General features: G+C 44.2%; 1 pseudogene; it reads right to left on the reverse strand.

Annotated features, from left to right (window-relative positions):
* Positions 1 to 8,443: 8,443 nt before the first annotated feature.
* LOC139552620 (ubiquitin carboxyl-terminal hydrolase 8 pseudogene) lies at positions 8,444 to 11,841 on the reverse strand (annotated as a pseudogene).
* Between the last annotated feature and the right edge of the window lie 12,730 nt (positions 11,842 to 24,571).

Genomic DNA, 24,571 nt, shown 5'->3' on the forward strand with positions numbered 1-24,571 from the left:
TAAATTAATGTTATCAATCTTTGAAAAAAAAAAGAAAGCTTAATTCTTTATTCAACACTATCAAGAACAATGTTTTCTCTTTTGCAGCTCTCATCCAGTCAGTGAGAATAGAGATGACTGGGGAGGTGGTCTCCTGTTCATCTCAGAACATCTATCCTGCACCTCAGGTGGCATGGAATACAGACCCACCGTCTGGTCCAGAAACACTACAGAACTCCACCATCAAAACCCCAGACTCCAAGGGTCTGTACACAGTGGAGAGCACAGTGAGGATCTTGGGTAATGTCTCTGACCACGCCTACTTCTGCTCTGTCATCTCTGCAGACAAGGCCCAGGTGTGGACAGTCTCTCTGAGGCAGCAAGGTATGGATCAACATCCTTGGATGCAGTGTTATGTTTATAAAACCAGGTCTCTCAGGAATTCACAGTGAACTAGCTGTTGTCTCCTAGAAATAATCTAAAATGAATTTTTACAAAGAACTGACTGAGCATGTATATTTGCTCCTTGGAATAGGAACTAGGAAATATAGCTGTGAGCAGCAATGAACGGGTTTCACAGGATGACAGAAAGGACACAAGATCAGTTCGATAACAAAGCAAGCACTGTACGTTAAATGGACACATAAAATCAGATTTGTTTAATTTGTCAATAACTCAGCCATCTTTTGACCAATACCTTAGCTGTTCTCAAAGTAAGTTAAGATGTACCATAGGCCATTTGGTGTAATTTGGTCCTATGGTTCATGAGAAGATGTTTTAAGTATTTTTAGCACATTTCTGCATATTAGCGTATGTGCTAATATGCAGCTACTGGTATAGTGTGGCCATTTTTAAATGCATCAACATTATTTTCTCAAACTCTTTAGGGACTATTGTGATGAGTCCAATTACAAAATGTAAAGTCCATGAGATTAAGATTTTTTATGATTATTTTAGGCATTAACATTACATTGTCAAAAAAGTGAATTAAGTGTCTATCTTTTTTTAAGATATCAATGCCAAACTTAACATGGTTCATAATGCGAATGTCTTTGATGACCCTAAAACATTTCAAGTTGATAGGCTATTGTGGAGTGGATTTAAATGGACATGTCAAATCTGATTCACTGATTTATCAATAACCGAGCCATCCCTTAGTTTTTCTCAAACTAAAAGATGCACCATGCGCCTACATACCGAAGATGGAGGAAAATCTATCCTGCCGCACCTTATGGGTCCTTGAGGGAAAGACACCTAGGTCAAACGCGGCAACGTATATGAGAGTTTACAACAGTACTCCTCATCGGCCAATGGGTGCTATTTTTTTACAAAGTTACTCATGGCCTCTAGTTTCTGTGTGCCAAATTAGAAAAAAAAGTGACCAATCTACACTGAGTGTACAAAACAAAGGAACACCTTCCTATTATTGAGTTGCAACCCCTTTTGCCCTCAGAACAGCTTCAATTCGTCGGGGCATGTACTCTACAAGGTGTCGAAAGCATTCAACAGGGACACTGACCTATGTTAACTCCAGTGCTTCCCACAGTTGTGTCAAGTTGGCTGGATGTTCTTTGGGAGGTGAACCATTCTTGATACACACGGGAAAATGTTAAACATGAAAACCCCAGCTGTGTTGTGGTTCTTGACACACTCAAACCGGTGCGCACATACTACCATACCCCGTTCAAAGGCACTTAAATATTTTGTCTTGCCCTTTCACCCTCTGAATGGCACACATGCCCAATCCATGTCTCAATTATTTGAAGAATTAAAAATCCTTCTTTAACTTGTCTCCTCCCCTTCATCTACACTGATTGAAGTGGATTTAACAAGTGACATCAATAAGGGATCATAGGTTCTCACCTGGAATCCCCTGGTCAGTCTATGTCATGGAAAGAGCAGGTGATCCTAATGTTTTGTACACTCTGTGTATGCTTGACCATGACAAGGATTTATTTTTAATCATAATTCAGACAATAACTATAGCTTTGATGTGAACCCCTAACTACTGGTCACTGTTCTTTTAGTGTCTCTAGAGAAAACCAACCTGTCCGGAGATTTAAAGGCATGTAAAATATGTGCCTCATAAAAGTGGGTTACCAGCTTAGAATCGCTTCCATATGGTTGAATTTTATAAAGTTGTTGACAAAGGGGACACCAGTTGTGTAGTGGAGGGTAAAATCCCTTAAACGCTGTTTACCCACCTTTTTTGGTACGAGCGTTGACCCACCTTTTGTGCAAAAATGAAGTGAAAGTATAAGGAGCGCTACTTTACTCACCACGAACAACGATCATTGTTTACCCACCTTTTTTACCACTACATCATTGATTGACTCATGACTTGTGACATGTTTCATCTTGCAGTGGAATTGATTGGAGAGGCGGGACGAGAGCTGTCCATACCCTGCATCGCTCCACAGAACCTCCAGAACTTCTCCCTCACCTGGACCTTCACCAGAACCAATGATCCCACAGTCATCCTCAGCTACGACAGCAGAACCAGACGGACCTCCAACCTCTGGGAGGGCCGTGCTGGACTGGAGCAGGACCAGGTTCTGATGGGCAACGGATCCCTCCTTCTTCACAACCCAGAGAGTGAGGAACACTCAGGAACTTACGTCTGTACATTCACAGGCTTCCAGAGCAGACACATGGTCCAAACCCAGGTCAACATCACAGTTGCTCCAATAGGTAGGTGCACATTAATTAAATTGATATGTATATGTTCTTTATACTATTCATATAGAGTATATTACCACAAAGACACAAAGACAAGCAGATAGTTAATGAGGAATCACAATGTCTGTTTCACAGTAGAGGATGAGCAGAACAGTGAGAGGTCATGGCTGGGCACAGTAGCCTCTGTCGCCTTCTTTGTCTTCACAGTTTCTGTGGCCCTTCCAAGGTATCTAAGGCACAGAGGTAAGTGACTACAGACCTCTAAATATAATTTTCATAATTATACTATCCAAAACACATAGCTGTACACCTGATTGTATTTTCACCTATCTGTCCTGTAGGAAAGCAAACAACATATAATTGGAAAGATGGACGACCATTGCCTATAATGAGACCCTCACATGCAGGTAACCATAGCGCAGGGGTATTCAACTCTTACTGGAGCCTCCTGGTTCTCTGTTCAACCTGGTAATTAATTACCCCCACCTGGTGTCCCTGGTCAAAATCCCTGATTAGAGGGATAAATAAAAAAAGCAGTGGAACTGGCTTCGAGGTCCAGAGTTGGACTAGACACGTGTCAAACTCATTCCACAGAGGGCTGAGGGTCTGCGGGTTTTCGATCCTCCCTTTTACTTGATTGATGAAATAAGGTCACTAATTAGTAAAGAACTCCCCTCACCTGGTTGCCTATGTCTTAACTGAAAGGAAAAAACAAACCTGCAGACACTAGGCCCTCCGTGTAATGAGTTTGACAGCCCTGGACTAGAGGGTAATAACAGTCAGCTTGTTTTAAACCGTTCTTGAGGAGGATGACTGTTCGGTATTCTTGTGTTGTAGATACAGCAATAATCATGATTGGTGCAACTTTACATCAACAAAATGGAGCAGGTCTGGATGAAACAGGAACAAAGGAACATCAACCACATAGCCAAGGATTGTACATATCTGGACCACATACACTAGATGGTGACATAACACAGCCATATACTCCAAGACCGGAGGAATTGGCAAGCGATGTACCAGAGACAGCAGGACGTTGTTCACCACGATCACAGTCGCATCTGAGTGAGGAGCTAGATGGTGACACAATCGAACCACAAACACCAGGCAATGATGAACCACAGCCACACATACCAGAGAGTGATGAACCAGGAAATGGTGGCCCTATACTTGGAAGTTATTCACAAGACCTTGATGCAACAATATCATATGCCCAAGATGAGATGCCAGGACCATGTACATCAGGAGATGATGAAGAAGTAGGACTTCATCATCTACAGACACATGAAGAGGTCCTGTCCGACCAAACACCAGAAGAGTTGATTCGTGTGGATCAGATGACTCTGAAAGAGGTGCACATATCCAGGACATACCAGGTAGTAATGCACCAGGACCTTACATAACAGGACGTGGCAACATGTCATAATGGACTAGCGATTGAGGAGATACCGTACTTCTCACAGTACTGGAGCAGGCAAAGGTCAATGGTCACAGCTGATAATGGACACATGGCTACATCAATATCCTCAGAGTCAGAGTCACGCAGGCTGATGTGGCCAGACCTATAAACAATATGACTATGGCAAACTTTTGGATGGTTGGATTTTTGGGGGGGAAATTAGTGTAAATTCTGTCAAAAATACTATTTGATTAGTTAATATCACACTGTTTGATATTTGCCATGAGTATACTGTTATGGTAACCTATATTTTCAGACTAACGTTTTAATATATGTATTAAAGATAACTGGGTCAAGTTGTTGATTTTCCTGACTCCTTGTTTGTTGCTTGGCCATGCTCACAGAGAATGAGACTGACTGCAGGCTGCCAATTGTTAAATGAGGTCAACGCATGCATGTTTATCCTGGCCTCACACTGTGGAGGTAACACATCCCAATGGTGACAACTGATACATGAAATGAAAGGGAATGTTTGACAAGTCAGGTTGCTCTGGTTCTGGTCTTCTGAAGGACATAATTAAGTTCCCTCATTGCTTAATAACTGTAATGCAGATTTTTACCAGGAAATACTGTTAACTTCCAGACAAGCAGTCTGGATGAAGAACTAATGAACATATGCTTGCGTGACCCCTGGGTCAGCAGAAAGGGGACCTTTGATGACCCTACAGAGAACTTAATTTCCTACTTTTGTTCTGACTGCACTGGCCAGTAAGTAAACAACACTGTGTGTGTGGCTCAGGGGTATAGTGATCACAGAGAAGGCTGGTGGGAGGAGCTATTGGAGAACGGGATAATTGTAATGGCTGGAATGGAATTAATGGAACGTAGTCAAACTCGTTGTTTCCATGTGTTTGGTACCATTCCATTGATTCCATTGATTCCATTCCAGCCCTTCCTCCCTATAGCTCCTCTCACCAGCCTCCTCTTGAGTGTTCACATGACCATCACATGAACAGTGACAACACATGAAGTAGTAGGGAGTTCTAGGGAGTTTTTCCTAGCCACCGTGCTTCTACACCTGCATTGCTTGCTGTTTGGGGTTTTAGGCTGGGTTTCTGTACAGCACATTGAGATATCAGCTGATGTACGAAGGGTTATATAAATACATTTGATTTGAATTTGATTAGTAGTTGGAGCGAATTACTTGAAAGCACCAGAACATTAGTGCTCATATAATCTTGGTTAACCCAGAACTAAAATCTATCATAATTATGTCTGTCCACAAGAGATTAGTGCTCATAAAATACAGGGACTATGTGATAGAAGTGACATGAGTTGTATCTCACTTATATTTTCACAGCCACAACCATTTTCTCCTCACACTTACAAAGGCACATAGCCAATCGCATGCACCTGCATGAAAAACATGCACAAACTCATCGTTGCAAAGCTACATAGTGAGTTACACTCTCTCCAACAGAGCACAGCCCAATGGATCCATTGTAGGGTTTTGCAGCTGTGACCGTTTATCTTAAAATCAAGCTTCATCGACTCTGTTGCCCTTTTGACCCTACTGGGCCATGAATCCAAAAGGATGGCCAAGCTAAATTGTTCCAGGACAACAGTTATCCCTGGTTGTACACTGGAATTAGGATTCATGAACATGCAAACAGTTGAGGTCACTGGGGTTTCAGGGTAAGCACAACAACAACAGTAGACTAATATGTTATAAAAGTGTTGAATACAAAGTGTTGACAGTGCTGAGTAAGAACTTAAACATGAACTCACTCATAAAAACAGCAGCTCTTTGCTGTATTTGTTGACAGTCTCTCTCTAGTCATGGTTTTAAACGTTTTGAAATCTCACAGTATCAATTTTACCGTAGCTTTATTTTATGCCTGCTATGTTACTGCAGACTCGGTCATCTGAGCACTCTGATTGGCCAGCACTGGCATAGCGCACTTGATTTCCTCTCCAGGCCCACCGGGAAGGCAGAGTTTGTACCTTCAGACACATGAAATGGAAACAGTTTGCCTATCCGGCGCACAGGGCAGCTGAATTGGCTGCACCTAGACTAATAAAAAAAATAGGAACACAAGGCTTTATCGTTGGGTTTTTACAGAAATGTTTGGCTATCGACTAGAAATGCCTTGGAGATCAACAAGTCGATCGCGATCGACCGGTTGTTGACCACTGGTATAGAGCAAGATGTCTGAAGCACGAGGACTCATTTCATTCTTGTTTATCTCTCAATAACATCATGTCGGCACATATCAGATATCATGTTGTCCTTTTCTGTGTATTGTGTGCACTGCTCATAAAATCCATTCATCCACTTATTCCAATGGTCTTTTTGTTCGATGGCCTTTTTTTGTAGCATTTGTTTGCCGCCGGGAAAGGCCTACCATCGCGCATTGATTTGGTCACCCTGTCCTCGCACATAGCATTGCTAAATCTTATCACTGCACATTTATCATTACATTTATATAAACAAATGATAAGAACCACACAGCGAATTGTGAAACATAGGTTTATGGTAAAACATTGAGATCAAAATTGTTTGTTACTGCCATTGAACCTTAAAAAAAAGGAATTACAAAAGGGAAAGTAGGTTAATTCATAGGATATCTTTATTCAAAAGGATACTACGAGATTCTTGCATTTAAGAATCTCTTGTTCTACTTACCTAGAGTCAGATTAACTTGTGGACACCATTTGTATTTCTCTGCGTGTATTATGAAGGAAGTTAGTGGTCGTTTCGCAAGCCAATGCTAACTAGCGTTAGCGCAATGACTGGACGTCTACATGTACGGTAACATTTATATTAAAAATATATATTTTGGGAGCAGTGGCGTTTTTAGCATGTAAATCTTGGTGGGGCAAACTTGGTAGGATTTTTTTTTTTAGATGCATCCCAGCAAAGCCACTACCCAACACAACACTAAACAATACATTCATTGCACAATAATGGTGACAAACAGTGCTCACAAACTGTTACACAAGCCTAAATAAAGCTGTTCCAACAGCAGAGCTTTCTTTTCAGCACCATGGAGTGAATCCTTACTACTGCTACACCTGGCTATCAGCGGAGCTTTGTCTGGCAGTGAAACAATTAATTCAGCCTCATTTACTGCCTTTAAAAAAAACATTGTTGTTTAAACATACATTTAAACAAATGTAGTTTCCACTGACAATTGGGATGTACAAACTATGGCATAAGGGGGCAATCTGGCAATCTGTAATTTCGATTAAGACATTAATGAGCGAGCTAGGACGGACGTGGTCAATATAACTATTGTTCAGCACTTTTGAAATGTACAATGACAGAATTCAGAACATGGGCCATTCTTACAGTATTCTTCCTGTACACCAAGTCAGAACCATAGGATTAATAAATGGGGCAATGAGCAGACAATGAAAGCTCTTTGATGATTACATTTCTCTAAAACAGCCTATAAGCTACATGTGCACCACCAAGTCAGAACAGTAGGCTGTGAGGGGAAAAGGGAGCAAATTATTAGGGTGAGGCACATGGGCTAAAAACAGTTTACTACACAAAATACACTTGGTATTACTTTCTTAGCTACTGTATACATATCTCCTTGGCATATTACATCATTTATAAAGCAGCATACAATAAATCTTTGGACTCACCTTGTTGTGCGGTGCTCCCTTGAACAGGAAGGTGGTGCAGCGGTCCTTCTTGTGGGCACATTTATTCATCAAACTGTCATCAAAGTCTGGCATTCTCTGGATTTATGGTGCTTTCAAGATAACTCGGAACTCGTAAAAAAACAAGGTTGAATCATGACGTCAGTGATCTTCAAGTCGGAACTTTAGAAATAGGCCCAAGTTCCCGACTTGGAATTCTGAGTTGGATGACCGTTCAAAACAGATTTTCCCAGTTGGAGCAAATTTCTCACTGAAGTCTGAGAATTCCCTGTTCCGAGTTTTCAGTTGTTTTGAACACGGCGAAAATCATGCTGGATTGACTGCATGGCCAATGTATTCAACCTTTCGTGGGCCATGGTGTTGAATGTTTATCCTTTCCATCTTGGAAAAGAGACACTTAAACCCAGACTTGGACCACAACCCCCACCACACTGAATAGCAGGCGAGTGATTGCTCTGCAATGCTTGCAGTTAGCCAATGATTCCTTCCAAACCACTCATTGTTGAATTTGTGATTTCCAACCTGTTGTGTAATGTTTATGTCCAATGGCCGATGCACCGGTACATTTTATCTATAATTTCTCTTCATATGACAAGGATTGAAAAGGATTTGCCAGTATATTGTCAATGTGATTCATGATGATGACTGCTTGTCTAGCTTGCTAGTGTGGTGGAAATTCAACCTTTAATTAATAGTGAGGAGGCAAAGTCAATAATCAATCAAGGTATTACTTTTATTAATAAACGTATTGCAATAAGGGAGCTGTTCACACAACACACAAAGTGAATGGAGTGAGAGCCCACGCACAAAGAGTACAGAAGCCTTATATAGTCAAGCTATCTCATGCAAGCATCTGCAAAACACGTGATCTTATGTATGTGTATGTGTGTGTGGGGGGAGAGATGAAACTGGGTTACGGGGTACAGGCTATAATGAAAAGGTTGTCTTGTTCTGTCGCAACTGAGTGAGGACACTAGGTGCCAAAGTGACAGGAAGTCACTCAAGACATTCTTCCTCTAACAGTAGCTCAACAGTTCCCCAAGTTGGGCAAGCAAGCACCTTTGACTGTCGACCCAGATAATGTATGGTCCTACCCATACACACAAGCATGAACCTTTCGCCCAGAAACAGGCTCCAAACAGAACAACAGCCTTATCGCTGGTATGCAGGATATAACACTTTGCTCTGCCTCCAGTTAAGCTGAGAGGAACCAGTTCGTTTCTGTCAGGTCTTGGCTGAGCTCCCAGACATCATGGGGTCATACTACACACAGAACAGTTAGAACAGGCCTATACTAATGCACACACACAAATCTCGAGCCCAATGCCTAGGCTTAAAGAAGGATATTTTAGTACACAAGCATTAATAAGGTTTAACAGAAAATGCCCTCACACTAGCTAAGATTTTGAAAGTATGATGTTGACAAGATCAGTCCAATCAAAGCTACTGTTGATATAACAATGACCTTGAGCCTTCTTGGATGGGCACTTCTAATGTAACTCTATGGCAGCACCCAAGAGGCTTGAATTTTCGAGCTCTTTTCATAGTTTTTGTGGTGACGTAGTGTTCCCATGAGTGACAGAACACTGAGCCAATCACGGCACAACTAGAGAACATTACCAATCCCTACGCTCCGTATTTTCCACTGGCTGCCCCTCCACCACAGAAAGCACTGAGCTAGGCTGAAACACCTGCATGTTCGAGCTAACTTACTCAAGAAAGCAAAAGAGAATGACATTGTTTGCAAACTGATATGTGACACGTATTAATGCCAAAATAACATGCAAAACAGGGAACAACAAAAAAATTCGGCCCCACCTACCCTGAATGACAGGTCGCCACTGTCTGGGGGACGCTTCGGACCAGATCTCACACACACACACATGTACTGTACAAAATCCCCTGTGTGTCCATCCGCCCCTCACAGAGAGGAGTAGAATAAGATGCAGGCGGCAGAGGACTTGACTGAGGAGGTGGAGATGTCTGAAACATCCTCGTCTTCAAACTTGTACCACTGCTGTTTGATGGCGTTCTTACAGAAGGCTGTGTAGTAACCACAATCCAGACCCCCCCCATAGTGATTAGAGACTGCAAACAGGTTGTATTTCTTGAGCCTCTGTTTTGGACCAATGACATACTGAGTCAGGTCCAGGTTCTCCAGAGGGAAGTCAACATTGGTCTGGAGTTTCTGAATCCATCTGCCATTGACGGTCAATCGAATTAAGTAAAACACAAGGATGGGCGGGGCCTTCCAGATCTCCACTTTCCTCATGGAGCATCTCCGGGCTTCGCAGTGACTGCAGAACACAGCGTTATTGTTATCTAGCTTCTCCTCTCTACTAGCTTCAGACAGTCTTGCAGGGAGCACTCTTTAGATGAAGCCAGTGGCAGGTTGTGGTAATTGAAGATCTCGAAGGTGCGTGTCTTGTGTTGACAGGTAAGACACTGGACAGTGATCTTCAACTGACCATGGAACAGAGCTACGATGATGGAGTCATTCCGCAGCTTGTGTCTGCTCCAGGCCAGGTCGGCTGCCCTTTGGTCATCCAGGAGGTGGTCATTCACTTCCCGTTGGTACGGTTTACTAGTGTCAGCCTTATTGAGGTCCTCGTGTAGCCCATCTAGGAGGAAATGCATAAACTCCCTTGCATCGTGCGGTTCGTTGCCAGCAAAGTATTCGTAAACCTTTCCAATGGTAAACTTAAAGTCCCTGGGGCTGATAGACTTATACAGGCCAGACCACATAGCCTTCATTATCACCCCAAACTCCTCTACTACTTCCCCCTTATAGCCCAGGATATTGGTCCTGTTAATATCTTCCTGGTAGTAGTTCTTGGTGAAGTACTCAGACATGGCTGGGGTGTTACACAGGCACTGCAGGATGCAGTTCATGTAACAGGTGCTTCTGTCACGCAGTCCCGTCAGCATGACACCCATCCCTCCAAATACAGGGTATAGGTTACGGATCTTAGCTGCCGACAGCTTGGCGATCTCCATCTTGGCATACACGTCATGACTGGGCTTAGTGGTCTTGGCAGGGACAGGTTGGGCTGCTTGTATTTGGGCACAAGAGGGGGTGGAGATGGGGGCCTGGGGAATGCTTGCCCCAGGGGGGTAGATGTGAACTTTGTTGGTTGGGGCGTGGTAGTAGCGGTAGGTACCTGTCACCGTGTACAGGAACTTCATCCAGCCATCAGGCAGGCCTGCTACACAAAAAAGTGTGTCCTCATTCCTCACTTTGGTTTGCGGCTCCCGCTGCTGGGCAGCTGGCGAAGCCTGCAGTTCACTCTTAGGCTTTTGGGCGGCGGGTAGAGGGGGGTCTGAAGCCTTCGCCTCCTTCAGAGAGGGGTAGCAGAAGTTCAGCTGAGGGAGGGTGTTGAGGGCGTGTTGTCGGGGGGGTCTGACTTTGGCGTTGGTTGTGTACATGGGGTAGACAAGCAACCAGCTCTCATAGCCTCCCTCCAGAACCAGGGGCTCTCTGTGGAGATCTGTGGTGCTGTCCCACTTGTAGAGAGCATCTTTGAGGCTCTTGAGTGGGGTCCCCAGTCTGAGGTCAGTGACACAGCTGAACCAGTCCAGTAATATGATGTAGTCTATGAACCCCTGTCTCTTCCACTGTTCTCTGGATGCTTCCGGCAGCCTGGCCTTGATCTGGTTCACAGTGATCCCAGGGTTGATAGCCTCCTCAGGGACGCTGATGCAGATCTGTGTGGGGACATAGATATGGGACTCCTCAAAGTCCCTGCAGCTACGGTTGTCCATGACGATGACAGTCACTGTCTGGTCCCTCATGAAATGGAACAGCCTGGCAGCTGTGATTCCTCCTCCAGGTACCACAGAGCTTGCAGACCAAGAGAGAAGCTCTTTAGCTTTCGAAGCCATGGTGTTATCACTCCAGTCTCTCCTCTGTAATGGCTTCCGAGATCAAGATTAACTTTCCCTTTAGAAACTTACAGCAGTGAAGTCCAAATAAAATGATACACTGTTAGTGATCCCACTTGTTTTGTAGTAGTAGTTGTTTCGAATCTTGATTTTATATTATTTTTAAGTCCTTTTTATAAATCAGTGAACACGATATAACTGAAAGTAACAGCCCTGCTCTGTACTTTGCCTTTCCTGCTCATCCGGTTCTTTCTGCCAGCCAGAGGTGGAGCTTTCTGCAAAAACATGCACCTACATGTTGGGTGTGTTCAAGTTGTAAGGCTACTGAAGATGACAACAGACAGAAGTCAACAGGGGAGGTGCATCTGCGACAGCCAAAAGTCGTACACTGTAGGGGTTTTTCAACAGTAAGGCTCAGATCAATATGACAGTGTGATAGCTTCCGTTGTTTACAAAGGTTTTTCTTTATAATGTCAAAATAAAAATGTTGCTAAACCCCAAAATTGTAACAACCACTCTGTCAGTTGGAGGAGAGATTGTGGGCGGGGCTAGGGACTGTTTCAAATTGTGATTGACAGCTCAGGAGAAAATGTAATTAAAATATGTTCATGAACATTAACCCAATAACATTCACCTTTTCACATGTGAGTTCCAAATATCTCTAACATGCAGACCAAACCGAATACGTGCGTACGTCTGTTTGCGCCATTGCACGCAGGTTGATTTTGTTCACCCACACCAGAAGCGATCAGGACACGCAGGTTGAAATATCAAAACAAACTCAATTATATTAATTTGGGGACAGGTCAAAAACCATTAAACATTTATGGCAATTTAGCTAGCTAGCTCACTGTTGCGAGCTAATTTGTCCTGGTATAGAAACATTGGGTTGTTATTTTACCTAAAATGCACAAGGTCCTCAACTCCGACAATTAATCCACAGATAAAACGGTAAACGTAATTAATTTATTGTCATCTCTCCTCCTTCCTTAAGGCTTCTTTTTCTTCTTTGAACTTTATGTGGTGATTGGCAACCAACTTTACAGCATTACTACAACCGACCGAAGTGTGGACCTAAGTTCTTCTTTCAATCCCCCACGTGGGTATAAGCTCCTAAAAACCAATGAGGAGATGGGAGAGGCTGGACTTGCAGCGTGTTGTGACAAATAGAACCAATTTCTATGTTAGCGCCTGGCCACGCAGATGCTAGCTGATGCCCGCGAGCAGTGTGGGTGCAATGATTGAATAACATGTACATTTATTTTGCAACACTCGCACACGCGTCGCGAGCGGTGTGGTCAGCAGGCGCTGGCGCTCTGGTTCCGCTTGCTGTGCGGTAGCAGAGAGAACAGTCTATGACTAGGGTGGCTGGAGTCTTTGACAATTTTTAGGGCCTTCCTCTGACACCGCCTGGTATAGAGGTCCTGGATGGCAGGAAGCTTGGCACCGGTGATGTACGGGCCGTACGCACTAACCTCTGTAGTGCCTTGCGGTCGTATGCCGAGCAGTTGCCATATCAGGCAGTGATGCAACCCGTCAGGATGCTCTCGATGGTGCAGCTGTAAAACCTTTTGAGGATCTGAGGACCCATGCCAAATCTTTTCAGTCTCCTGAGGGGGAATAGGTTTTGTCGTGCCCTCTTCACGACTGTCTTGGTGTGCTTGGACCATGTTAGTTTGTTGGTGATGGGACGCCAAGGAACTTGAAGCTCTCAACCTGCTCCACTACAGCCCCATCTATGAGAATGGGGGCGTGCTCGTTCCTTCTTTTCCTGTAGTCCCACAATCAACTCCTTTGTCTTGATCACATTGAGGGAGAGGTTGTTGTCCTTGCACCACATGATCAGGTCTCTGACCTCCTCCCTATAGGCTGCCTCATCATTGTTGGTGATCAGGCCTACCACTGTTGTGTCATCAGCAAACTTAATGATGGTGTTGGAGTTGTGCACAGCCATGCAGTCATGAGTGAACAGGGAGTACAGAAGAGGACTGAGCACGCACCCCTGAGGGGCTCCCGTGTTGAGGATCAGCGTGACGGATGTGTTGTTACCTACTCTTACCACCTGGTGGCGGACCGTCAGGAAGTCCAGGATCCAGTTGCAGAGAGAGATGTTTAGTCCCAGGGTCCTTAGCTTAGTGATGAGCTTTGAGGGCACTATGGTGTTGAATGCTGAGCTGTAGTCAATGAATAGCATTCTCACATAGGTGTTCCTTTTGTCCAGGTGGGAAAGGGCAGTGTGGAGTGCAATAGAGATGGCATCATCTGTGGATCTGTTGGTGTGGTATGCAAATTGGAGTGGGTATTGGGTTTCTGGGATAATGGTGTTGATGTGAGCCATGACCAGCCTTTCAAAGCATTTCATGGCTACAGACGTGAGTATTACGGCTCTGTAGTCATTTAGGCAGGTTACCTTAGTGTTCTTGGGCACAGGGACTATGGTGGTCTGCTTGACCACCATAGTGTTGGTATTACAGACTCAGATAGGGAGAGGTTGAAAATGTCAGTGAAGATACTTGCCAGTTGGCCAGCACCTGCGCAGAGTACACGTCCTGGTAATCCGTCTGGCCCAGCGGCCTTGTGAATGTTGACCTGTCTGAAGATCTTACTCACATCGGCTGCGGAGAGCGTGATCACACAGTCATCCGGAACAGCTGATGCTCTCATGCATGTTTCAGTGTTACTTGCCTCGAAGCGAGCATAGAAGTTATTTAGCTTGTCTGGTAGGCTCGTGTCACTGGGCAGCTCTCGACTGTCCTTCGCTTTGTAGTCTGTAATAGTTTGCAAGCCCTGCCACATCCGACTAGGGTCGGAGCCGGTGTAGTACGATTCGATCTTAGTCCTGTATTGATGCTTTGCGTGTATAATGGTTCGTTGGAGGGTATAGTGGGATTTCTTATAAGCTTCTGGGTTACAGTTACTGTGGGGACAACGTCCTCGATGCACATATAGATAAAGCCAGTGACTGATGTGGTGAACTCCTCAATCATCAAAACAAATCAAAATCAATTTGATTTATATAGCCCTTAGATCTGCTGATATCTCAAAGTGCTGTACAGAAACCCAGCCTAAAACCCCAAACAGCAAGCAATGCAGGTGTAGAAGCACGGTGGCTAGGAAAAACTCCCTAGAAAGGCCAAAACCTAGGAAGAAACCTAGAGAGGAACCAGGCTATGAGGGGGGGGGCAGTCCTCTTCTGGCTGTGCCGGGTGGAGATTATAACAGAACATGGCCGAGATGTTCAAATGTTCATAAATGACCAGCATGATCAAATAATAATAACACAGTGGTTGTCGAGGGTGCAACAGGTCAGCACCTCAGGAGTAAATGTCAGTTGGCTTTTCATAGCCGATCATTGAGAGTATCTCTACCGCTCCTGCTGTCTCTAGAGAGTTGAAAACAGCAGGTCTGGGACAGGTAGCACATCCGGTGAACAGGTCAGGGTTCCACAGCCGCAGGCAGAACAGTTTAAACTGGAGCAGCAGCACGGCCAGGTGGACTGAGGACAGCAAGGAGTCATCATGCCAGATAGTCCCGAGGCATGGCCCTAGAGCTCAGGTCCTCCGAGAGAGAGAAATAAACAAAGAGAGAATGAGAGAATTAGAGAGAGCATACTTAAATTCACACAGGACACCGGATAAGACAGGAGAAATACTCCAGATATAACAAACTGACCCTAGCCCCCCGACACATAACCTACTACAGCATAAATACTGGAGGCTGAGACAGGAGGGGTCAGGAGACACTGTGGTCTCATCCGATGATACCCCCGGACAGGGCCAAACAGGCAGGATATAATCCCACCCACCCAGGATATAACCCCACCCACTTTGCCAAAGCACAGCTAGCCTTCCGACCAGCTTGGAAAGACAGTACTGTGCAGTATCGAAGAGCCCTCACTGCTGCTCGATCATCCTATTTATCCAACTTAATTGAGGAAAATAAGAACAATCCTACATTTATTTTTGATACTGTCGCAAAGCTAACTAAAAAACAGCATTCCCCAAGAGAGGATGGCTTTCACTTCAGCAGTGATAAATTCATGAACTTCTTTGAGGAAAAGATCATGATCATTAGAATGCAAATTACGGACTCCTCTTTAAATCTGCGTATTCCTCCAAAGCTCAGTTGTCCTGAGTCTGCACAACTCTGCCAGGACCTAGGATCAAGGGAGACACTCAAGTGTTTTAGTACTATATCTCTTGACACAAAGATGAAAATAATCATGGCCTCTAACCTTCAAGCTGCATACTGGACCCTATTCCAACTAAACTACTGAAAGAGCTGCTTCCTGTGCTTGGCCCTCCTATGTTGAACATAATAAACGGCTCTATCCACCGGATGTGTACCAAACTCCATAAAAGTGGCAGTAATAAAGCCTTTCTTGAAAAGGCCAAACCTTGACCCAGAAAATATAAAAAACTATCGGCCTATATCGAATCTCCCATTCCTCTCAAAACATTTAGAAAAAGCAGTAGCGCAGCAACTCACTGCCTTCCTGAAGATAAACAATGTATACAAAACGCTTCAGTCTGGTTTTAGACCCCATCATAGCACTGAGACTGCACTTGTGAAGGTGGTAAATTACCTTTTAATGGCGTCAGACCGAGGCTCTGCATCTGTCCTCGTGCTCCAAGACCTTAGTGCTGCTTTTGATATCATCGATCAACACATTCATTTGGAGAGATTGGAAACATTGGTCTAGACGGACATGTTCTGGCCTGGTTTAGATCTTATCTATCGGAAAGATATCAGTGTGTCTCTGGATGGTTTGTCCTCTGACAAATCAACTGTAAATTTTGGTGTTCCTCAAGGTTCCATTTTAGGACCACTATTGTTTTCACTATATATTTTACCTCTTGGGGATGTCAATCGAAAACATAATGTTAACTTTCACTGCTATGCGGATAACACACAGCTGTACATTTCAATGAAACATGGTGAAGCCCCAAAATTGCCCTCGCTGGAAGCCTGTGTTTCAGACATAACGAAGTGGATGGCTGCAAACTTTCTACTTTTAAACTTGGACAAAACAGAGATGCTTGTTCTAGGTCCCAAGAAACAAAGAGATCTTCTGTTGAATCTGACAATTAATCTTGATGGTTGTACAGTCGTCTCAAATAAAACTGTGAAGGACCTCAGCGTTACTCTGGACCCTGATCTCTCTTTTGACGAACATATCAAGACTGTTTCAAGGACAGCTTTTTTCCATCTATGTAACATTGCAAAAATCTGAAACTTTCTGTCCAAAAATGATGCAGAAAATGTTTTCAAGGTTCAAGTTTCAAGGTTTTACTGCTAACCTACAAAGCATTACATGGACTTGCTCCTACCAATCTTTCCGATTTGTTCATGCCGTACATACCTACACGTATGCTACGGTCACAAGACGCAGGCCTCCTAACTGTCCCTAGAATTTCTATGCAAACAGCAGGAGGCAGGGCTTTCTCCTATAGAGCTCCATTTTTATGCAATGGTCTGCCTACAAATGTGAGAGACGCAGACTCGGTCTCAACCTTAAGTCTTTATTGAAGACTCATCTCTCCAGTAGGTCCTATGAATGAGTGTAGTCTGGCCCAGGAGTGTGAAGGTGAACGGAAAGGCACTGGAGCAACGAACCGCCCTTGCTGTCTCTGCCTGGCCTTTTCCCCTCTCTCCACTGGGATTCTCTGCCTCTAACCCTATTACAGGGGCTGAGTCATTGGCTTACTGGTGCTCTTCCATGCCGTCCCTAGGAGGGGTGCGTCACTTGAGTGGGTTGAGTCACTGACGTGATCTCCCCCCCCCCCCTTGGGTTGTGCAGTGGCGAATATCTTTGTGTGGTATACTCGGCCTTGTCTCAGGATGGTAAGTTGGTGGTTGAAGATATCCCTCTAGTGGTGTGGATGCTGTGCTCTGGCAAAGTGGGTGGGGTTATATCCTGCCTGTTTGGCCCTGTCCAGGGGTATCATCGGATGAGTCCACAATGTCTCCAAACCCCTCCTGTCTCAGCCTCCAGTATTTATGCTGCAGTAGTTTATGTGTCGGGGGCTAGGTGTCAGGGGGCTGTTATATCTGGAGTATTTTTCCTGTCTTATACGGTGTCCTGTATGAATTTAAGTATGCTCTCTCTCTATCTTTCTTTCTTTTTTTCCTTTCTTTCTCTCTCTCTCGAAGGACCTGAGCTCTAAGACCATGCCTCGGGACTGCCTGGCCTGATGAATCCTTGCTGTCCCCAGTCCACCTGGCCATGCTGCTACTCTGGTTTCAGCTGTTCTGCCTGCGGCTGTGGAACCCTGACCTGTTCACCGGACGTGCTACCTGTCCCAGACCTGCTGTTTTCAACTCTCTAGAGACAGCAGGAGTGGTAGAGATACTCTCAATGATCGGCTATGAAAAGCCAACTGACATTTACTCATGAGGTGCTGACCTGTTGCACCCTCGACAACCACTTTGAATATTATTATTTGACCCTGCTGATCATCTATGAACATTTGAGCATCTTGGCCATGTTCTGTTATAATCTCCACCCGGCACATCCAGAAGAGGACTGGCCCCCCCTCATAGCCTGGTTCCCCTCTAGGTTTCTTCCTAGGTTCTGGCCTTTCTAAGGAGTTTTTACTAGCCACCGTGCTTCTACACCTGCATTGCTTGCTGTTTGGGGTTTTAGGCTGGGTTTCAGTACAGCACTTTGAGATATCAGCTGATGTAAAACGGGCTTTATAAATAAATTTGATATATATAAATATTCACCTTTATTTAACCAGGTAGGCCAGCTGAGAACAAGTTCTCATTTACAACTACGACCTGGCCAAGATAAAGCAAAGCAGTGTGACACAAACAACAACACAGAGTTACACATGGTATAAACAAACGTACAGTCAATAACACAATATAAAAGTCTATATACAGTGTGTGCAAATGAGGTAAGATTAGGGAGGTAAGGCAATAAATAGGCCGTAGTGGCGAAGTAATTACAATATAGCAATTAAACACTGGAGTGATGTTTGTGCAGAAGATGAGTAGAGAATCTGGGGTGCAAAGGAGCAAAAACATAAATAACAATATGGGGATGAGGTAGTTGGACAGGCTATTTACAGATAGGCTATGTACAGGTGCAGTGATCTGTGAGCTGCTCTGACAGCTGGTGCTTAAAGTTAGTGAGGGAGATATGAGTGTCCAGCTTCAGTGATTTTTGCAATTCGTTCCAGTCATTGGTAGCAGAGAACTGGAAGGAATGGCAGCCAAAGGAGGAATTGGCTTTGGGGATGACCAGTGAAATATACCTGCTGGAGCGCATGCTATGGGTGGGTGCTGCTATGGTGACCAGTGAGCTGAGATAAGGCGGGGCTTTACCTAGCAGAGACTTATAGATGACCTGGAGTCAGTGGGTTTGGCGACGTATATGAAGCGAGGGCCAGCCAACGAGAGCATACAGGTCGCAATGGTGGGTAGTATATGGGGCTTTGGTGACAAAACGGATGGCACTGTGATAGACTGCATCCAATTTGCTGAGTAGAGTGTTAGAGGCTATTTTGTAAATTACGTCGCCGAAGTCAAGGATCGGTAGGATAGTCAGTTTTACGAGGATATGTTTGGCAGCATGAGTGAAGGATGCTTTGTTGCGAAATAGGAAGCTGATTCTAGATTTAATTTTGGATTGGAGATGCTTAATGTGAGTCTGGAAGGAGAGTTTACACTAACCAGACACCTAGGTATTTGTAGTTGTCCACATATTCTAAGTCAGAACCGTCCAGAGTATTGATGCTGGACGGGCGGACAGGTGCGGGCAGCAATCGGTTGAAGAGCATGTATTTAGTTTTACTTGCATTTACGAGCAGTTGGAGGCCACGGAAGGAGAGTTGTATGGCATTGAAGCTTGTCTGGAGGTTTTTTAACACAGTGTCCAAAGAAGGGCCAGAGGTATACAGAATGGTGTCGTCTGCATAGAGATGGATCAGAGAATCACCAGCAGCAAGAGTGACATCATTGATGTATACAGAGAAGAGAGTCGGCCCGAGATTTGAACCCTGTGGCGTCCCCATTGAGCCTGCCAGAGATCTGGACAGCAGGTCCTCCGATTTGACACACTGAACTCTGTCTGAAAAGTAGTTGGTGAAGCAGGCGAGGCAGTCATTTGAGAAACCAAGGCTGTTGAGTCTGCCGATAAGAATGTGGTGATTGACAGAGTCGAAAGCATTGACCAGGTCAATGAATACGGCTGCACAGTACTGTCTTTTATCGATGGCGGTTATGATATAATTTAGGACCTTGAGCGTGGCTGAGGTGCACCCATGACCAGCTCGGAAACCAGATTGCATAGCGGAAAAGGTACGGTGGGATTCAAAATGGTCGGATAATCTGTTTGTTAACTTGGCTTTCGAAGACTTTAGAAAGGCAGGGTCGGATAGATATACAGTGGGGAGAACAAGTATTTGATACACTGCCGATTTTGCAGGTTTTCCTACTTACAAAGCATGTAGAGGTCTGTAATTTTTATCATAGGTACACTTCAACTGTGAGAGACAGAATCTAGAAGAGAGAGACAAAAATCCAGAAAATCACATTGTATGATTTTTAAGTAATTCATTTGCATTTTATTGCATGACATAAGTATTTGATCACCTACCAACCAGTAAGAATTCCGGCTCTCACAGACCTGTTAGTTTTTCTTTAAGAAGCCCTCCTGTTCTCCACTCATTACCTGTATTAACTGCACCTGTTTGAACTCGTTACCTGTATAAAAGACACCTGTCCACACACTCAATCAAACAGACTCCAACCTCTCCACAATGGCCAAGACCAGAGAGCTGTGTAAGGACATCAGGGATAAAATTGTAGACCTGCACAAGGCTGGGATGGGCTACAGGACAATAGGCAAGCAGCTTGGTGAGAAGGCAACAACTGTTGGCGCAATTATTAGAAAATAGAAGAAAATAGAAGAAGTTCAAGATGATGGTCAATCACCCTCGGTCTGGGGCTCCATGCAAGATCTCACCTCGTGGGGCATCAATGATCATGAGGAAGGTGAGGGATCAGCCCAGAACTACACGGCAGGACCTGGTCAATGACCTGAAGAGAGCTGGGACCACAGTCTCAAAGAAAACCATTAGTAACACACTACGCCGTCATGGATTAAAATCCTGCAGCGCACACAAGGTCCCCCTGCTCAAGCAGGCGCATGTCCAGGCCCGTCTGAAGTTTGCCAATGACCATCTGGATGATCCAGAGGAGGAATGGGAGAAGGTCATGTGGTCTGATGATTCAAAAATAGAGCTTTTTGGTCTAAACTCCACTCGCCTTGTTTGGAGGAAGAAGAAGGATGAGTACAACCCCAAGAACACCATCCTAACCGTGAAGCATGGAGGTGGAAACATCATTCTTTGGGGATGCTTTTCTGCAAAGGGGACAGGACGACTGCACCGTATTGAGGGGAGGGTGGATGGGGCCATGTATTGCGAGATCTTAGCCAACAACCTCCTTCCCTCAGTAAGAGCATTGATGATGGGTCGTGGCTGGGTCTTCCAGCATGACAACGACCCGAAACACACAGCCAGGGCAACTAAGGAGTGGCTCCGTAAGAAGTATCTCAAGGTCCTGGAGTGGCCTAGCCAGTCTCCAGACCTGAACCCAATAGAAAATCTTTGGAGGGAGCTGAAAGTCCGTATTGCCCAGCGACAGCCCCGAAACCTGAAGGATCTGGAGAAGGTCTGTATGGAGGAGTGGGCCAAAATCCCTGCTGCAGTGTGTGCAAACCTGGTCAAGAACTACAGGAAACGTATGATCTCTGTAATTGCAAACAAAGGATTCTGTACCAAATATTAAGTTCTGCTTTTCTGATGTATCAAATACTTATGTCATGCAATAAAATGCGAATTAATTACTTAAAAATCATACAATGTGATTTTCGAGATTTTTGTTTTAGATTCCGTCTCTCACAGTTGAAGTGTACCTATGATAAAAATTACAGACCTCTACATGCTTTGTAAGTAGGAAAATCGGCAAAATCGGCAGTGTATCAAATACTTGTTCTCCCCACTGTAGGTCTGTAACAGTTTGGGTCTAGAGTGTCACCCCCTTTGAAGAGGGGGATGACCGCAGCAGCTTTCCAATCTATGGGAATCTCAGACGATACGAAAGAGAGGTTGAACAGGCTAGTAATAGGGGTTGCAACAATTGCAGCAAATCAGTTTAGAAAGAGAGGGTCCAGATTGTCTACCCCAGCTGATTTGTAGGGGTCCAGATTTTGCAACTCTTTCAGAACATCCGCTATCTGGATTTGGGTGAAGGAGAAATGGGGAGGCTTGGGCAAGTTGCTGTGGGGGGTGCAGGGCTGTTGACCGGGGTAGGGGTAGCCAGGTGGAAAGCATGGCCAGCCATATAATTTATTTTCTTGAAATTCTCAATTTTTGTGGATTTATCGGTGGTGACAGTGTTTCCTAGCCTAGGTCCAGTGGGCAGCTGGGAGGAGGTGCTCTTATTCTCCATGGACTTTACAGTGTCTCAGAACTTTTTGGAGTTTGTGCTATAGGATGCAAATTTCTGTTTGAAAAAGCTAGCCTTTGCTTTCCTAACTGCCTGTGTATATTGGTTCCTAACTTCCCTGAAAAGTTGCATATCGCAGGGGCTACTCGATGCTAATGCAGTACGCCACAGGATGTTTTTGTGCTGGTCAAGGGCAGTCAGGTCTGGAGTGAACAAAGGGCTATATCTGTTCCTATTTCTAAATGTTTTGAATGGGGCATGCTTATTTAAGATGGTGAGGAAAGCACATTTAAAGAATAACCAGGCATCCTCTACTGACGGAATGAGGTTAATATCCTTCCAGGATACTCGGACCAGGTCGATTAGAAAGGCCTGCTTGCTGAAGTGTTTTAGGGAGCGTTTGACAGTGATGAGGGGTGGTCATTTGACCGCAGACCCATTACGGACGCAGGCAATGAGGCAGTGATCACTGAGATCCTGGTTGAAGACAGCAGATGTGTATTTGGAGGGCAGGTTGGTCAGGATGATATCTATGAGGGTGCCCGTGTTTACGGATTTGGGGTTGTACCTGGTATGTTCATTGATAATTTATGTGTGATGAGGGCATCTAGCTTAGATTGTAGGACAGCCGGGGTGTTAATTCTTATGGCTAGGGGTTCCGCTAGCGGCACCCCTCGACAACATTCCGCTGAAAAGGCAGCGCGCGAAATTCAAAAATATATATTTTTAAATATGTAACTTTCACACATTAACAAGTCCAATACACCAAATGAAAGATAAACTTCTTGTTAATCTACCCATCGTGTCCGATTTCAAAAAGGCTTTACAGCGAAAGCACAACATATGATTATGTTAGGTCAGAGCCAAGTCACAAAAACACACAGCCATTTTTCCAGACAAAGATAGGAGTCACAAAAAGCAGAAATATAGATAAAATGAATCACTAACCTTTGATGATCTTCATCAGATGACACTCATAGGACATCATGTTACACAATACATGTATGTTTTGTTCGATAAAGTGCATATTTATATCCAAAAATCTCAGTTAACATTGGCTGTCACAGCCGTTTAAAGGAGTGGACCAAGGCGCAGCGTTTTGAGCGTACATACTTATTTATTTACCGATGTCGCCAACAAAAATAATAAATATCAAAACGACAAGTGACGCCAACGTAGTGCATCCAGGCAACTAACAAGGACAACTACCCACAAAACCAACTTGGAAAATTGCAACCTAAATAGGCTCCCCATTCAGAGACAACGATAAACAGCTGTCTCTGATTGGGAACCCATCCAGGCCACCATCAACCTACATACCCCTAGACAATACAAAATCCCCATAGATAACAAAAACCCTAGACAAGACAAAAACCCATAGACAATACAAAAACTAAACAAACCACCCTTGTCATACCCTGACCTAACCAAATAATAAAGAAAACAAATATAACTAAAGTCAGGGCGTGACATTGGCGCGTTACGTTCAGTAATGTTTTGCTTCCAAAACATCCAGTGATTTTGCAGAGAGCCACATCAATTTACAGAAATACTCATAATAAACATTGATAAAAGATACAAGTGTTATTTACAGAATTAAAGATAGACTTCACCTTAATGCAACCGCTGTGTCAGATTTCAAAAACACTTTACGGAAAAAGCACACCATGCAATAATCTGAGTACGGCTCTCAGACGACAAATCAAGTCAAAGAGATATCCGCCATGTTGGAGTCAACATCAGTCAGAAATAGCATTATAAATATTCACTTACCTTTGATGATCTTCATCAGAATGCACTCCCAGGAATCCCAGTTCCACAATAAATGTTTGATTTTTTCGATAAAGTTCATCATTTATGTCCAAATTCCTCCTTGTTGTTCGCGTGTTCAGCCCAGTAATCCATCTTCATGAGGCACGAGCACTAGGTCCAGACAAAGTCCAAAAGTTCCGTTACAGTCCGTAGAAACATGTCAAACAATGTATAGAACCAATCTTTAGGATATTTTTTACATAAATCTTCAATAATGTTCCAACCGGAGAATTCCTTTGTCTGTAGAAAAGCAATGGAACGAGAGCTACCTCTCACATGGCCGCGCGTCACGAGCCTGTGGCACTCTGCCAGACCACTGACTCAAAGAGCCCTTATGAACCCCTCCTTTACAGTAGAAGCCTCAAACAAGTTTCTAAAGACGGTTGACATCTAGTGGAAGCCTTAGCATGTGCAATTTGACCCCATAGACACTGTGTTTTCGATAGGCCAAGCTTTGAAAAACTACAAACCTCAGATTTCCCACTTCCTGGTTGGATTTTTATCAGGTTTTCACCTGCCATATGAGTTCTGTTATACTCACAGACATCATTCAAACAGTTTTAGAAACTTCAGAGTGTTTTCTATCCAAATCTACTGATAATATGCATATATTAGCAATAGTTACAGGCAGTTTACGCTGGGCACGCTTTTCATCCAAACGTGAAAATGCTGCCCCCTATCTTAAGC

This window comes from Salvelinus alpinus, chromosome 24 (assembly GCF_045679555.1).
Source record: "Salvelinus alpinus chromosome 24, SLU_Salpinus.1, whole genome shotgun sequence".
NCBI lineage: Eukaryota > Metazoa > Chordata > Actinopteri > Salmoniformes > Salmonidae > Salvelinus > Salvelinus alpinus.